General features: G+C 41.7%; 1 protein-coding gene and 1 long non-coding RNA gene across 5 annotated transcripts in view; one reads left to right on the forward strand and one right to left on the reverse strand.

Annotated features, from left to right (window-relative positions):
- Positions 1-17,695, forward strand: part of LOC147041697 (partitioning defective 3 homolog) — a 126,125-nt gene that overhangs the window by 17,498 nt on the left and 90,932 nt on the right. The window lies entirely within an intron of this gene.
- Positions 542-2,511, reverse strand: LOC147041699 (uncharacterized). Its single transcript, XR_015069209.1, has 2 exons — positions 2,302-2,511; positions 542-2,215 (listed from the first exon to the last, which is right to left on the reverse strand). It is a non-coding gene; the product is annotated as an uncharacterized LOC147041699 (long non-coding RNA).

Genomic DNA, 17,695 nt, shown 5'->3' on the forward strand with positions numbered 1-17,695 from the left:
TAGAACAAATGAGCTGAGATGAGTTCTCAAGCTTCATGATTTATTTCTAATGTGCTACCCGGGCTCTAAATTCTCCTAAGTAACTTGTTTACCCCAAAACACACACATTTTTTTTTTTTTTTACATTACCCAGTGGCAGTAGCTATTCTGTAGGTCCTTAATGGAGCTGAGGAGAAATAGTAGTTTTGTGCCCTCAGCGGATGGGTTTTTATTGCCCCTCAATGAGATGAGCTTATTGGAGGCCTCTTTCAGAGGAGGCGGGGTTTTATAGCTGATTGTGTGGATGTGAGCACTCATAAACCCAAGTGGAGGGGACCTTATTTTATGATCTCATTTGGGACTGGGCTTTTTTTTTTTTTCTCTCTCTCTTCAGTAATAATACTATGTAATGTGATTGTTGGAGAAATGACCTGTGTTTCTGCTGATGGTGAAACCTGTTTAAAGCGGTAACATGTCTTGTATTGTTTGCGCCCTCAATGTTTTATATTAAAGAGCAGCGCAGTCTAGCTTGTTCATGCTCAAAATAATTTTTTGAATATAATTATCCGTATTGATTGAAGATATTGAGCGAGTGTGCATGGACAGTAGTGATTTTTTTATTTTTATTTTGCTACTATACGTGTAATTCTACTTACATGATGCAGAACCTGCACGAGGCTCCCATTTTTTTTTTTTTTTTGCCTCACACTGACTGCAACGCCTTGAAGTTTTCTGCATGTTGTATGAAGGTTCCGGTCAGAGTATTAGTGCCGAGCTGCACGGGGAATAGTCCACACCTCATCTCTGTGCTCACGCAGCCACTGATAGGAGGCTCATTATGCATCAAATGGCCATAAATGGCCCTCACATTGGCAGTCTTATCTGGATGAGCAGTTTTCCTCAGGCGCTCTAATCTAAGTGTGTGTTTTACGCCGTGTGTATACTCCATGTATGCACGTCCAGCTTATGTTTTAGCCTCACGCCTTTGCATCATGTCATCGTTGCTTGCACGTCTTATTTTGAATTTATGTATGAATTTATGTCCATATAGTTCTTTACCAGACTGTCCAATACTACTAACCATTCCCAGTTTTACATTAGCTCACCCGGCTGATAGAAAGCCGCGATAACACCCCCCTATCACATCAAATGAGCCATGGAAGAGGTTTGAGGGAAGAATGCTATCTGTCTTTCCATCCCTTTTTTTCTTCTTATCTTTCTTCCCTCCATCCCCATGTTAAACCAATTAACAGTAATTACCAAGCCACCGCAGGCGCCCTGTCTTTCTGCTGGCTCCGCTGTTTCGTCCTCATCACCACGCTGACATGAAGAGAGGCTCCGATACGTGTCGGGAAGCAGGTCATTACTGTTTATTAGCTAAGGGAGGTTGATTTCCCCCGATGAGCCCTGCAGGAGCCCAGTAAAGTTGAGCTGTTTGGTCAGGCAGTTGACTTTACTAGTCAGTTTTACGTCTCATCGTCAGGTGAGGTGATTTTTATAGTCGTGATAATATCAGAGCAAGTGCAAAGATTTTTTTTTATAGAAACCGTGTCTTTTTTATGGGATGTTTTGATTTTTTTATTATTATTTTTTTTTACGTAACAACTTCAGATGTGGTTGCGCCAATTGATGTCATCAAGCGTGACTTTCCGGCTGTGCCTCCATCTGTTTTTCCCCCTTTTTTTTTCCACTCCATTTAGGTTCAGAATAGAACAGCACTTAGTAGAACTCAGACCTTGGCAATTCCGAACTATCTTAATTTGAACAAGTACCTCACTAAAAATAGATTTTTGCAGGAAACAATAACTTTTACAAACATATCTGTGGTCTAAGGTCATACTGGCCCCGCGTTGTTGATGGTTGTGTAGTTATTTATATGTTTATGTATTGCACAACGCAAAAGTACCTGTCGAAACTAATCTTTAATATTTTAAAGCACTTTTGAGTACCTCGACAAGGTTCAGCAAAAGACGTTCCCATAATATTATCTTTTTGTGCACAGTAGGAAAATGTATTCCCCAATCTAGTTACGTTTACTTTTTTTAACTTTTTGGAAATCTCTCTCTGGTCTAGACCATTGACCAGGAAAATAAAAAGTAGTTCACGCAAACTTGAGATGATTTTGCGAGTGTGCCGAGTTATGAAAAAGTGCAAAATGTGATATGACTCATTGGAATATGAAAAAAAAAAAAAAAACTCTGCAGGCTGAACACTCATTGGTTGGCATTGGATCAACCTGCATAGGGAATATTGGTTTCAGTTGAATGGCAGAAAATGAGACAAAGATCTCCATTGGTAATGAAACTCGAAGGGTTGGCTTACCATGGATCCCAATGCCGACAGCAACTTTAGCAAATTGGGAGCTTTCAAACAAAGGTTATCAACAAAGTATCTTTTTTTTTTTTCTGCCTTTGTTTAAAAAAAAGGCTTCTTCACTAAGCACAATAAAAGAAAGACGAGATAACCGAAATGTTCACGGCAGAAAAGTCTCTGCAATTTCAAATAGCCCCACCGTGAACCATCACGTGTAAAATCGGAATAATGCTCCCGTGCATATTGAAATTAAGAAAACACAAGTAGCTGTTGTTAATATTCAAATGAGTCATTCAGTGCAGCAAGACATAATCAATCGGTCACAGATCACGGATGACTCAAACAATAAGACAATCAATCATGCTTAGCCGTTCTTCTTCTAACCTGTAATCACGATGCTTTTTTTTTTTAATATGTATGAGCGCGTGCGCACACACACACACACACACACACACACACACACACACACACACACACACACACACACACACACACACACACACACACACACACACACACACACACACACACACACACACACACACACACACACACACACACACACCTATACACTTGATTAAAAAATGGATTTTAGATGGTAATCGCTGCAAACAAAAAGAGGTAATAACTCCAACACAGCTTGCTCACAAGAGACCTTGGATGCCACTTAGCACACGTTCGGAACCACACAACAGACTCCCCCGCACATAAACTTGCACACATGCCCCCAGCCCTTCAAGTGTTTGAGGGATCATGACCTCATCATTTTGAGAAATCCTCCATTTCCCTGTAGTGAGTGGTCGTCATACGCCTGAATTATTTAGGATCCTTTTTTATTAGCTGTATTGATATTGGTATCTACCTCAATCAGGTCAGTTTCATCCACAGATGACTGGAGCACTGGGAGCAGTGGAATCGGGCTTTGGTGTGCATTCATCAACACGGTGGTGGGTTGGCATGGAAACATGATCAGACTCCTGTTTGAGAATAACTAACAATTATATCATGGACCCCGGGGCTAGTGATAAGGGTGAAGATTGACAATTCACACAAATACACAAGCGTAGTGTATGACTAACATTATTTTAATTAGATTTTTGTCAAAGGCTGGAACGGATTAGTGATGTTTCCATTCATTTCAATGGGGAATCATGCTTCAAGATATGAACATCTTGCCCGCGGTCACATGCATTGTCTCGAAAGGCACCAATGCACTTCCATAATGATTGAGAGTAGTTCAACTGGACTGCACACTAGAATAATAAATACATATATTTTAGAAACTTTTCGTTCCTGTGAACAATGCATGATTTTCCAGTTCAGTTCCAGTCAGTTGATCCAACCAAATGGGGAATAGATTTGTAATATTCTTCACAGAAACCCATTCACACATCTGGTATGGTCTAAAGCATGTTTCCTTCCTCAGAAATCAGTGTTAATAATAATATTTCATAATGGGTCTGGGCTGTTTTTATAGTGTCTCCCAGCTGCAGGTGGCTGAGCAGTCTTATGGTTGCGGGGTTTGCAAGGAGGGAGGGGTGGGGAGGCACTGACCTGCGAAAACCTCCAGCCTCAGACTGCTCACTCTAATTCAATAAGGCCATTCAGACTGCATGAAGGCAGCATATGCGCTTAGCCATGTGTCATGATGGTCCCACGCAGGGCAGCTTCAACCAATTTTTACGCTCATTTACGTTTCAAGCTGCGTTTTGGATTTTAGTTTGATCCAAACGCTAGTTTTCCATATTTACGCTATCAACGATTATTGTCTAATGCTTGAAGATCCCATAGATAGTCATTTCATAAGTGCTGTTCTTGCTTCCTATTCTCCCTTGACATCTCTAAAAATGGCAAAGCGGGTGAGGATGATGTCTCCTTCCGTGGATGGATAGGAGAGCAGTGGTTGGGGGGGTCCAGTGTTGACAAAAGGAGAAAAGGAGTCTGTCTCGGTGTGGAGAGAAAGGGGCAATGGGAGGTATCTAATTACCTTCATCCCCCGCTGCTGCCTCTTGTGGCTGTCTCCTTCTTATATCAGTCCTTGGCACCTCCAAATTAAATTTGTCCTGAGTGGGAGTGAAAAGGGGGGGGTGGCCGGATCACGCCAGGGGAAGGTGAACATACTCTGCTCCATCAGGACCCCCCCCAGAGGATCCGAGTAGGTTGCTGACGATGACAAGCCAGATGCAATCAGGAGTGTGTATGTGTGTGTGCGTCCAGTCGAGAAGACAGAAGAAACCTATCTTGGAGATAAACACAGTGCGGCATCAGTGGGGCCCCGGGGCTGAAGCAAACGCCCACTTTCTGTCTGCTGCTCATGTCCACTCACATAGAATTGATTCCTCTTCTGTGCGATCGGACCCATCAAGAGACCTTTCTCGGGCTGTCGTTTACTGACTCGGTGCAAAAGTGCAATGTCTGTCAGAGGAGCAGATGGACAGCAGATGAAAAGTGGAAATGTGAAGTAAATAGTCTCGAGTCACTGACAGGCACCCTCGGCCACCTAGTAAAATAAATAAATAATTAACAGAAGACTATGGTGTTGGTTCCTCTCAACATCTAATCTGATATGGAGGACAATCAATAGCTTCTATTTTGCAACATTTTAAAATCCCAGCTAATCAGACATCTGAAATCATATGTCCTCTTTTTGCATTTGTGTATCTTAAATGGATGATTTATGAAGCTGGAGTTCTCCCGGTGATATTATTTCCCATGGGTGTCATATTGGGTTCCTCCAGGAAGGAAGAGGCTCTGCGTGAAAGGTTAGGATGGTAGACCACCCACTCGACTCAACATACGGCACTTAGCGTTGGCTGATGAAAACACACAGTGTAGCCAACGGGATTAGATTCCATTTTTTATTTTTTTTTTCGGGGAGAATTTTTGTTCAAGTGGGTACGCACAAAGCGACACGTACACACTCTCATTTTTCCTTTGGAGAGTATAACAATGGCTTTTGTTTTTTTAAACATATTAATCGCACCGACATTGACTAATTGAATTCACCGACAGCCCCATCTGCTGTCATCCTCGCGCTTTCGATTATTTCACCGGTGCGGCAATAGTGGCAAAATGTCAGTGCATCATTTTCGTGGGTTTACTATATAAAAACAAAAAGAATGATGTCCATATCTCTGCAATAGCATGTTGTATTCTAAACACACATGTCCTGTTTGAAATGATTTAGTGTGCGATGTAATCCGTGCTGAAGAAAATTCCCATCAGCTCTGTTTGAGGTTGTTTTAAGAGAAAACCATGACAAAGAGAATGATTCATAACCCGCTTTAAGTGTGTGAGTGTGTGCGTGTGCAAAGTAAAGTTAAGCAGCCTATAGGCGAAGGGAGCACCCTTGGGAGAGCTTTTATTCCAAGCTAAATGAAATCCTACATCAAGCAGGGTTTCAAAAGCCATCCCAGAGGCCTTCTTAAGAAAATATCAACGCCCCATATTCCAAATCCTGGGAGTTTTCAATTCTGGGAACGACCCCCCCCCCCTCGATCCTGTTTTTCCAGCGACTACAAACACTCCAAATAGACTTTTCGAAGACTCATTAGTTTGCTGTCATTTGTTGAGATATTTTCAGTTCTTGATTTTTTTTTTTTTGGGTTGACCCAGCTTTTCATGAATGAACACTTTTTTTTTCGAGTGCCACAACAGTATGGAAATGGTTAGCGTATATCCTAGAAAAGGTGAAGATCATAAACTATATCCAAATTTGTAGACTATGCCTTCGAAGATGTTATTTTTCATTCTCATATTAAATAAATAAACAGGTATGACCACAAGACAGACAAAAGTACTAACAATTGGTAGAGTTGAGAAGATCCACTTTCTTGTTTATTTTTTTGTGGGCCGCACACTTAAACTGGAGGAAGAGTTCCCAGCCCAGTTACTGTCTAAATTGTTGATCTTAGTTCAGTGCCATGTGCTTCTGGTCTTCCTCAAAAATGCGCTGCAAAGGCCGCATGCATATTAGACAGACTGTCGATGTGAGATGCTGTAACCAGATCATGACAAAGTGCCGGACAGTTGCCCAAAACACGAGTTCTCAAGACAGAACGGATCTGCTTGGAATAGTGGTGACCATCTGCTTTTAGAATTACAGGACAGCAGACACCTCAGTGCCAAGCGGGTAAAACTGTGAAAATGATTATCATGTTGAAACACACAAAAGAGCCTTTTGTTCATCCTTAAAATGAGGTGCAATGATGGAATGCTGCTCAATTTCACCGAAAAAAAAAAAAGCCTCAACTTTTTTAGTTTTTAAATTCCTCAACACCGCATTTCAAAACATAGCAAAATTTGACGTAACAAATACAAAAATGCACCCATTCTTCAATTTTTTTTTATTCCTTCATAATATTGCGATATGGTGCACTTACCATAGTCAATACATAACTGATAGCACTTAAGTCAAGTGCACCTTTGGAAAATAATTAAAACAGAAACTCAAGACACTCTGTGGCATCTCACGATGTGAAAAATATCACATGAAAGGTAAATAGCCCATTCCAGCCGTAACAAATAGCTTGTTGCGAGAGAGGAGCTCTTATAAATACCCATTAGATAAACCCAATTGTCTCACTGCCAGCTTTGGGGACTGCACCTCCCTGACTGGAGCCATGAGTGGCATTCATCAACAGCCATTGTTATTCTTCTGACTGCTTCATTGGAGGTAATTGACTGGAGAATTATGTCGCATGATCAGTGCACCTATGGTGATATGCGCGCGAGATTGATTTGGTCAGTGGAAGTGCTGTGAGCTTTTACACTGAGATACTCTTATTCTGATGAAAATGTTACAATGAAGCGAGACAACGACGGGTGATGAGAGGCGATGAGAATGAGGAGGAGACGGAAACCATTACCGCGGACCATTTATTTAGGTACTGCATCCTTCATAATGAACAGTTTTGGGCCTCAGTGTTGTCGGAATAAGATAGAAGATAATACGAGCTAGGAAGAAATAAGTGAGGTTATTATATTGAGAGGCTGCATGGAAAAGACCAGAAAGTTCCTTGAAGGAGCTCAAAATAACAATAGTAGAAAGAAAAATGAATAATAATAATAATAATAACAAAAAATAATGATAATAATGAGCCCCTCGATATGTCAATGGTAGTGTTGTGCTACACACGACTGACTTTAGTGGCGCCGCTGTGGGATTTATTTCCTGTGGATGGTTGTCCAGGTCCCGTGTGATTGAACGCTGATCACTCCAGTGCGTCAGTAGGGATTGAAACCAGCTTTCCCGTGACCTTGAACAGGATAAGCGCTGGAAAATGAGGTTTGGATGGATGGACCCCAGGTACCCAAAATATCTTGGTTTGAATATCCTTAAATGGGCTGGATATAAAAGAAGTCTCTTGGCCTGAGTTACAGAAGGACAATTTTATTTTCCTAAAAAGAGACTAGCCTAAATTGGACCAAAGATGTATTCTAAAAATTTTAAGCAGCTTAGTGTTCACAGCCTATGTGTTATGTGTATGTCCCTGCATGTGTAATGGATTCACTCCAGTGACTGAGGGCTGTTTTGGTCCCTGGAGAGAGCGAAGCACTTCTCAACTGCTCAGCTCCATCAAATCAAATCCTTGGACGTGACATTGGGAACAAAATCCTGATTAACACAAGCCTTGTCGGCTTCGGAACATATGCAAGACACAAACGTGCCCAAATACTGACTTGGTTGATACTGGATGACCGGCATGAACGACAAAACTGCAAATTGTTTCAATGCCGATAGAAGCCAAGCGTTCATTATTTTTAAAATTTCCATTGAGAGCGAAGCCTTGCATTGACAACGGAACAGTGATTGCTCAGTCAAAGCTCCAGAGGCGCATCCGCCCAGTGGCATCCTCATTCGGGTCATGGGACCCAAACGTCAGCACTGTTACCGAACCGAAACGCTTTCATTCTGCTGCTGTCATACGCGCAAATTGGCTGACTTCAGTCACGGCCTCTTTTTGACATTCTGTGCCCGGCAGCTATTCTGCTTCCAACAGGTTGATTTGTCACCGGGGATGAGAATTTATACTTCCACCCACGAATCACCCAAAGGGGCAAACTCATGTAGACTAGAATGTACAATAAAAGTGAACTAAACTTCCATCCTTGGCCTGAAGTCGTCTCGGTTTTGCTTGACCTCACCTCCTTACGACTAAATTAGCTTTGTCGAATATTCGAAAATACAAGAAAGGTTGAGCCTACATTTTAGGACCTGCCACCACCTCATTGACAAAGATATTTTTTTTTTCATCTCCGTCTTTTGTTTTTCACCATGTAATCAGATTGTGGTGTAATGAGGCTGTAGGGGAAGAGGGCGACAATTATGTGTACAAAATGAGCTCAGCTTCTCTGTTGAAAGCGTATTTTAAAAAACATGTGGTTGGAAAAGATGCTGCTTGGAAATGGCCCAGATTGCTCCCCATGGGGCTGTAACGTCGCTCGCTACTGATAGCGTAGTGTGATTGCAGACTGTGTGGGATTTTTGCGTCGCTTGTGTCAAGCAATCTAGAGACAATAATGGCCTGGCAAACTAAAAACCCCATTTGGAGAGAATTGGCATCCCCGTAGTGTTGCATGCATCCTTCATGATGGATTACAAACTGTCACAGCAGCTCACTCACTCCTTTTCACAGTCGTTATAGGAAGCGAGAAGGTCCAGAGGTGAGCTACTGAGATGTTTGAAAATGCTAGCTTTTATGTTTTGGCATTCTCGTACTTTTACAGTCTACATGTTGTCTCAAAAATACAGACGGAAACTTATTTTTCTTGGCTAAACTTTTGTTTAATAAAAAAAACTGCAGCCCAGTTGGCTTTGTTTTTTTTCCTCTTTTCTCTTCTGCCATCTCGCTGTGTCTTCAGGGCTTTGTAGAACCGAAGCAAAGCAATTTTTCTGGAACCATATCTATCGTACAGCTTGTCCTCATGCAAATTCCCTCAGATATACTGAAATTTACATAATTTTCCAATTGACTATTATCCTTATTACCAGTTCTGGTTTGGCGTCTCAGGAGGCTGCACCATTCTCACCTTGTGATGATTTAATATCATATTAAACTTTGCTTGTTTCGCATTGATGGACAGTATAATTTTCTAATGAATAACAAAAAAATCTTTCTTGAGATGGATATTTTGTCAAAAGGCGTTTTTTAAAAAGGGGCAGGAAGAGAGAAAGTAAAGTATAGAAAACAAACTTTTGTTGTCGTTATAGCATGATCAAATGTTTGGGTGATTATTTATTAATATGACGATTTGAATACATGCAAAGTTGCACCCAGTTTGTTTCAAATAAACACACACACGCACACACACTCACATCTTTGCATTGTGGACTTCTTCGCCCTTACCTCCTCACCTTGCATTTTCTTCTTATAATAAACTGGGCCAGTTTCCAAGACAACCACTCCATCACTCTCTCAGCCTCTCATGTCTTTGCTTCCAATAATATACCTGAAAGTGCCAGTGCGTGTGTGTCACACTATTTTGCTCTTTTATGTATTACATGAAAAATGTCCAGACAGATGTATATTCTTGTCTTTGTCAAAGTTGTGTGAAGCTCTCAGTGTGCAAAACTCCCTGGCATGCATTCCAGATGTGTTCATGTATTCTTCCGCCAAATTTGATCCCGTCTTACATGGGGTCTATTTTCACAATAAAGATCCCCCCGCGTGTGTTTGAGTGTATCTGGTGCAAGACAGCACTGTTGATGATCAATGGGCTGTCAGTGGTTGATTCAGAGGGAAGCAGGCTTCATTTAATGGAATTCCATGAAGATGGACAGAAGAATTCCAGTGAGGAAAAGCCATCTTTGCTGACAGAGGGACGAAGAGATTAATCCCTCTCTGAATTGACACTAAGGAAAAAAAAAGACACAATTTGTTCATTTATATAAAGTTACCTTTTGGATTTGAACCCCTATTGAATCTGTTTGATAGCGGTTGCAATACGTTTTTTGACAAGCTGAAAAAAAAAGCCCACATATGAATGTCTATAATGATCAAAAGTACTAAATAGTCCTTATCGTCCTCTTCTCCATCCTGTTTTAAACTTCCATTACCAACTCCTTCCCATCATCCCCGCTTTGTAAACTGCAATAATACTTTCACCGCATAAGCAAATATTTGAAACAAATGTTGAATCACTAAATAAACCAATCAATGCTTCAGGTATTACCATTAAGTATATAATTTCCCGGTGGCTATATTGACCCAAATCTTCTTCAAGCTTGAGCAAATATTACTTTCATCCATTGGAAGGTTGACAAGAGACGAGCAGCTGCTGAACTGAAATTGGTGTCACAAATTACCGGCAAAGATTTGCTCAGGCTGCGTGGAATCTTTCTTTTTCTCTATTTTCCATATAATTCAGATCACCTAGTAATTGCACCTGAAAGTCCACCCAAATAGCCTGGAATGTTTCGGGCCGGCTTAACATAAAACATGCCTGTGGCCTTCATGTCATCGGGCTAATTGGGCAGAGCCAGGCATCCTGGATGCATAGCTAATGAACACCTCCGTCTCAGCCGGGATCTCCCGGCACGTCTAACGGTCACATAAATTCTTATTTATAGGTCATAATCTTCCATTTATGTATACGGGCTGCCCCAATTAGAGAGCCGTGCCTTCGGATTGATTCCTCTCTTGGGGGATTCAAACCTCTGGTATCCTTGTGCACATTGTTAGGTGTCCCAGACAACCCTTGAGGACTTCTGGTAACTTGGCCCATAAATGTTTCTGGTACTCGATAATGATTAGAGGTGCTTGATTTTTAGTGTCTGCTTCTGTGTGTGTTAATTAGGAAGGACTGGCAGAAAACTAGCAATGAGTCTGGTCTAGCCGAAAGGCGCCTGTAAATAGCAGTTTAAATTCTCCTGTTGCTAGCCGTCAATGCGTTTTCTATACTGCTGATCTTGTTCTGGTGCTGCAGGGAGCTGGAGCAGATCCCAGCAGATCCACCAAACAATGGAAGCTAAGCATCTCCTGTTGCCATTTCGTCATTCTTCAACTGCCATTTTTACCAAGAAAAAAAAAAAAAAAGTTCATTATGAATAGCCAAATGTTCAATCGAGCCTGTGGGCCAAATTAGACTTGTAAATGGAGCATAAAGCCGGACAGTCTTACTTTAATTAGAACAAAGAATGTGAATTGCCAATGAATGCAGACATTTAACTCTGTCCCATTGGAATTACCGAAAGGCCAGGCAAACACATTGCTATGACCCACGTGGACTTTGTAGGAGCCCCCATGAGATCCAGGCATCACATTGGAGAAGTCCATTCTTTAATAATACAATTGCAAAAATAAACTTCAAACAAACTAGAGGAAACAACCTTGGGCATTACTTGTTGCACTTTTACTTCAAGGTGAATTTTGAACCGCGGCAAGAATATTCTCAGCTCTGCCATTTACTGACAAATCAAACCTGGCAGTTTTTGTATTGCTCATACCACTACGCTGTAGACTATTTATCACTGCACGGAAAAAAAGTCATTGAGTTTTTTGATGCGGCTTCGCCCATGCTATTAAATTTTTGTTGACTTTCATTTCATACATGGGTACGACGGTCTCCTCCATTTAGTGGTCAGCTCTGAATAATGCATATTAAGTAATGAGCTTCCCAAATGGACCGGTAGGCAGTCAGTTAGGCCACGCATAAAGCAATCAATTATTTGATCAATAGTGCTCATTAGGCCATCATATAGTTAAGCTGCAAGTATGGCCCTCTGGTTGGAATTAATTATTTACTATCCACAAAAGAAAGTGAGATGTCTGGTCCAATTCAATGTCATCTTCATTAATAGTTTGGGAATGTTGTGCGGCATTACATCCACGTGTTAGTATGCGATGTGTTGTTGGAGAGGTTTTAAACATTCTTAGTGTCAGCCATCTTGGTTTTTGTCAAGTGTCAAGGAGTTGGAAGCTGCTGTTTTGCTGGGAAGAAATCTGCTGATTTTGGTCCTTAAAGCTGCGGCTTACACATCTTCTGAAGGAGGAGATTAGACTCTTGGGAGGATTTTTACATTGCACCTCAAGGCACATCACATGCCAAGGCCTATTTTCTACGCAGATCAGCTGTCCACCTGCTAGGGAAGCTGACATTTGGCTCCTGCTGAAGGCTTCACTTTCCAACGGAGCCTTTGAGAGCAGCTTAGAGGATTTGCATGTATGTTATAGCAGAGGGGATCTCCAGCTGATGTTGGTGTGGTGGCAGTTGTTGCTTTGACTGTTGCATTGGGATTCATTGTTAATAAATATGTTTTCCACAATTGCTTGGACACCCCAATACTTCAGGCTGTAAGTAAAAACAAACTCGATGTACAGACGGAATTTTTGATAAAGTTTATTCAGTCTGCTGGAACGGAGTTTGCATGAATTATCAGGTTGGAGACGTTGAAGGTAGTGTTCAACTTTTTGACATCGTGATCTACCAGCTGATTTGCATGCATGCCATCATTTGGAAGACAACATTGAGCTTCCAGCTCTTGTGAAATGCAGATCTGTATTTTACCTACAAATCTCTCGCTCCCCCCCCCCCCCCCCCCCCCCCCCATCATCCTATGGCTTAACTTTCTTTGTTGTAATCCTCTGAGTTTTGCACGGAAACACTTTGGAGAACTTTCTGTATGCCATCCGCTCTGCAAAAGTTTCTGTTGTTTATGAAAGTGGAGGATGCCTTCAGGCAACTTTTGAATCTATTTGATGAGTTCCAGGTCAAAGTTTTGATGTTTAGTATCTGGGATGACCTTGTAGACAATTTTTGATGTGTCAAATAAACTTCAAATAATTGGTGTTTTCTGATGTCTGCTCTTGACAGACGAAAGGAAAACATGTCTTTTAAAATTTGCATAATATCACAGCGTGGTAACTCGCGGACGTGCTTTGCTCTTAGAACGCGAAGGCACAATCAGGAATCAAGGCGCTGACTTGGAGAAAGAGGAGAAAGTAGCGATGACTAATCACTTGTGTTGTTTTTGTGCACATCTAAAAATGTTCTTCAACACCTTTCCTCATAACTCAAAGTACTGTATTTGCTCCCATCCTTAATCTTTCAATCCAACCAGATGAGAGCCCTCCCTCAGACCCTCCCAGCACAGCTTTCCAAGGTCAGGACAAGGAGAAATTGCGAGGCAATACCTGCCATCTGTTTTATTTGGAACCTGAGCTGTGTAGAGCAGGTAGAGAAGAAGAAAGGGTCCACTGTACCTTCATTCGGGTTTCTCATTGACATATTTGGTCATGTCAAACCTTAACGAAATCATTTCTATTAACATTGTAATTGCACGGAGTCGTGTTTGAGTTGAGGCCTTCCTGGAGCGAGGCCAAGGTGCACCTGACCTTCTGGGATGACAGCTTGCCAACATGGGTGAGCCCATAAGTTGCTCACGTCGCTCCCTCAAACAAGTCTTTGTTGAAAGAAACCAGAAAGGGGGGGAAAAAAAACCACTTAAATGGCTCACTATGATTTTCATATTTTGGAGATATTAGAGTTGATTAGTATCCAAATTTCTGCAACTTTACAACCCAAATGTGTTAAATCAACATGTCGAATTTAAGGAAACACTTGAATCGCTTGTTGGAAGCTGACAAGTATGAGAAACATTGAGGCAGACTTTGCTACATCCTTCAGCACACATTTATTTGTTTTTGCTAGGGTCAGCATGGCCACTCATGGCTGCTTGGAAAAATAGTCAAACTGTTCAAATACCTCCTCACCAGCAATAACACGGCAACCAATTAGTCTTTCCTTGTATATCTGACAGCCGCAGAGTTCCTTCCAAAAATAAATATTGTCCCTCCTTATGCAAGTGCCCCAGTCATGGGAAACCTCTGACCTCCAAGCAATGTCCACCTCCCCCTTCCAAGGTCACTAAGTGAAACTAACCAGTCTCCTTCCCACTCGCTAACTATCTGCGCTTGTGTGACATCTTCATCTATCACAGCCTTGATAAGGGGTATCTTTAATTACACCCTTCCCCACTAGTGGATCTGTATCTTTTTTCATCCTCTCCATAACAGACTCCCATCCATCCCTCCCTCCCTCCCCCCTCCCTCCCAGAAAAGGCTATAGCATGTCACAGTCTCGATGCTTGCGACTCAGTAAGTCGATCCAACAGGAAATCAATAGTAAAGTCTAATGCTGAATAATTGAGGTTATGGGAGTTCAGCAGAACTCCCTAGACGTACTCCCCGTTCTTGTCCTGGAGTCTCCTATAATGTATAGCGTCGAGAGCACTGTTTCCCTCTCATCCCATCCGTTATAAGAATTATATAGATACACTTGTTTTAGTAATTCACGATTCATGCAGTGCAGTTCTCCACCACGTTCTCTTAAATATAGTCGTCATAGACACACACGGTGAGGTGAGATAACACTTGATACGGCCATTTCATGGTGTTGTGTTCACTAGAGGGCACAAGCTGCCTTCGCAACATATGGATGGATCTGGAGTTAAGAAAGCGCCTCAGTCAAAGAGGCTGTAATGAGCAATCCATCCATTTTCTAGCTTGAAACTGGATCCCCCATTGACTAATGGCAAAGGGTGAGGGGGATACCCTGGATGGTGGTGATGGGAGGGCAGATCACTAGCCAGTCACAAGGCTGACACTTCAAAAACCATGCATGATTATATTATAACCTTGAGAGTCTTGAGTTGATTGGACTGTGAGAGGATTGTTATGAAAAACCGGGAGGAACCTGCCTGAGCCCAGATTCATGACTGGCACACTATGTTGTTCCCTGGTGAATCCATCAGAGAGGTTCACCAAGTGGCCAGCTAAGCCAAGCATCTCAGTGGATGTCTAAGTGACTGGCCAATTTAAAAACTTTGGCTAGGCAGGGAGAACGACTGACTTCCTAAACGGCTCAGTAGCTTGGAGTGTGAAATTACTCATTAGCCGGCTGCCGAGGTGACTTACTCACTGACTGACTGAATAGTCGGGAGGCGGTCAGCTCACCTGACACACTGGTAAAATGTGCTGGTGGGAAAAGCTCAGGGAAAATACAGATCAGGAAATTAGGATTATATCCTGCACATCCGTAGTTGGGCAAATGATGCATACATTTTTGTATCCTGATTGTGCAAAGTCGTCAAAGCGTTTGTTGAGTCGGGCAGGTTTCCTATAGTTCATAAATAATATACAGTGATTAATTCTTTTGCAATATTTAATTCGCCTTTGTTTTTTTTAGGCGTCAAACACTCTAGGGTATTTGTTTTCATCTTTGGCCCTTTAGTCGTGAGCTGAAAGTGCCATTTGCATATTTAGCAGAGCACGCACACGTGCCGCCTCTGTTGTTGCCGCATGGCTTGGGGCGATCTGAAGCTAACTTGAGGCCATTCCAATGATTGCATAGGCCACCTGGAGAGTTGTTTTTCCTACAATATGCACATCAAAAGCATGATGACAAAAATAATTCCCTTGGTTCATTAAAGGATTGATCTTTGGTGAAAGTTGCTATGGCTTTACAGTCAAGTTTATTTTTTTACTGAGCATTTCTGATTAACTTCAAATGAGAAACTTTAGAAACTTATTCCGGCCCACCTTAACATATCATTCATGTACTTTTTGATATACTTTTGCTCTACTTGTGTTCTGTATGAATGATAATATTCAAATTTGCGATGTAGATGTGACAACTCCTGAAATATGCACGTTTCCGAGCCATTCTAGGCTTATTTGATATGCCAGTAATGGCAGGCCAGAGTGCTCGACACTTATTCTCTGAATATTTGATGGCCTTAATGAGCAGGAAAAATACAGGACTAAGCACTTTGCTGGTTTGCTCCAACTCGCATGTGTGAGGAATAAAAGACAGAAGGAAAACATGAAATATTAAAAAGGGCAGATAACACCACATCCAGGAAGAGGATGATGACGTGTCCACTCTGATGTTTCTTAAGGTCGTGACATTACAGCAAAGAATATGCCGGGTCACAATAATCAAGCACGTGATTAAAAACCGACTCGTTAATGGACCTATATGATAGTTGGACTGTCCAAGTGGTAAATGGAGTGGATGGAGTGCAGTTGAGGTCATGGCGGATCATAGACATCACTCAATATTTGGAGACCTTGGATTTTCTGGTGAGATGAGTCACAGTTTGTACCTTCACTGTGCTTGTAATAACTTTATGCCCCTGATACCACTGAAATAAAATGATGAAAAATGATTGGTAGATGAAACGTGGGCTATTGGTGTGTTTGTTCCGTGCTATGTCCCAGTCTGTATTTTTTCTTTACAGTTTTCATTACCTTACAGTTACCTGTTTTTAAAGATGTCTCTTGGCAGTTTAAAGAAAACCTCTGAGACTTATTTTCAAATATGTCAGCCGTCTTTTCCACTTGACTATGAAAAATAAAAGTGTCATGGTAGAGATGGATAGAGTTTTGCATCATCACAGGTATTGCAGGTACACATCTTCAGCTCAGTCCATGCCTGTAATAACCTCACTTGTCTTTCTTTTTCACGGCGTGAGCACTTGGGACAACTATTTTGTAACGCTGCCAATTCTAATACCTGGGCTCTGTAGCAGATCACAGGTGTTTGGAGGTAGCCGGATGTATTCAGCAAAAAAGTAAAGCTCGTGCAGCAAGAGAAGGACGCAAGGGAACCAGAGGTTGTCAAAACAGCTCGGCGTCTCGTCCTTAGTTGCTTTCCATCCATCTCACGCTTGCCCCTTCTTTGGGAAGCAGATCAAACACGAGAAACATGAAAGGCATCCCTGACATTATTTTTTTTTCCCATCTTCCTGCTCTCACTCTGATAGAATTGGAATTGCTCGAGCCCAAGTATCCCCTGTCGGCTGCGGAAAATGCCTCCCCGTATTTCACGTCATCTTAGCCCTTGACCTTTATCATCTCCCACAAATTTGTTGCACTCGAACTATCCTCCGACTAACTCTAAACCGGGTAGATAGGGTCTAGTTGTTACGGTGGACTCAAATGTGTTTAAATCGGGGTTGCGACATGGCTCGTGACATTTTTGGAGTTTGGAGGAGTAATGTGCAACATCATACTACTTTTATGCACTTTTGCATTTCATTGCGGTTGTTTCAAAGTGTCCTTCCCTCATAGCGCTGCTGCTGTCATGCTTCTTGACAATTAGCCATGCTGCTTCCATTTGTGTCGCACAAAATGTTTGCCTCCTTCGGAAAAAAAAAACAACAATAATCCATTTTAGCAGCGAAAAAACTTAAATGCATAAACGAAATGTGAAATTATGTAATTTTAAGAGTGTCTGTGACCAATTCTCAAAGAAATGGAAAACTGTTCTGCAAAGACTTTCATCATGAGAGTTGCAAAACCAGTTTCAGTTTCTCCCTCTGGCCACCGGAGTCATTTTTTCCGATACCAGGGAAGCTTCGTTAAAAACAATACCATATTAAGTTTTGTCATACAAAGCG

This window comes from Syngnathus leptorhynchus, chromosome 19 (genome assembly GCF_054491065.1).
Source record: "Syngnathus leptorhynchus isolate UIUO chromosome 19, UIUO_Slep, whole genome shotgun sequence".
In the NCBI taxonomy this organism is placed as follows: Eukaryota; Metazoa; Chordata; class Actinopteri; order Syngnathiformes; family Syngnathidae; genus Syngnathus; species Syngnathus leptorhynchus.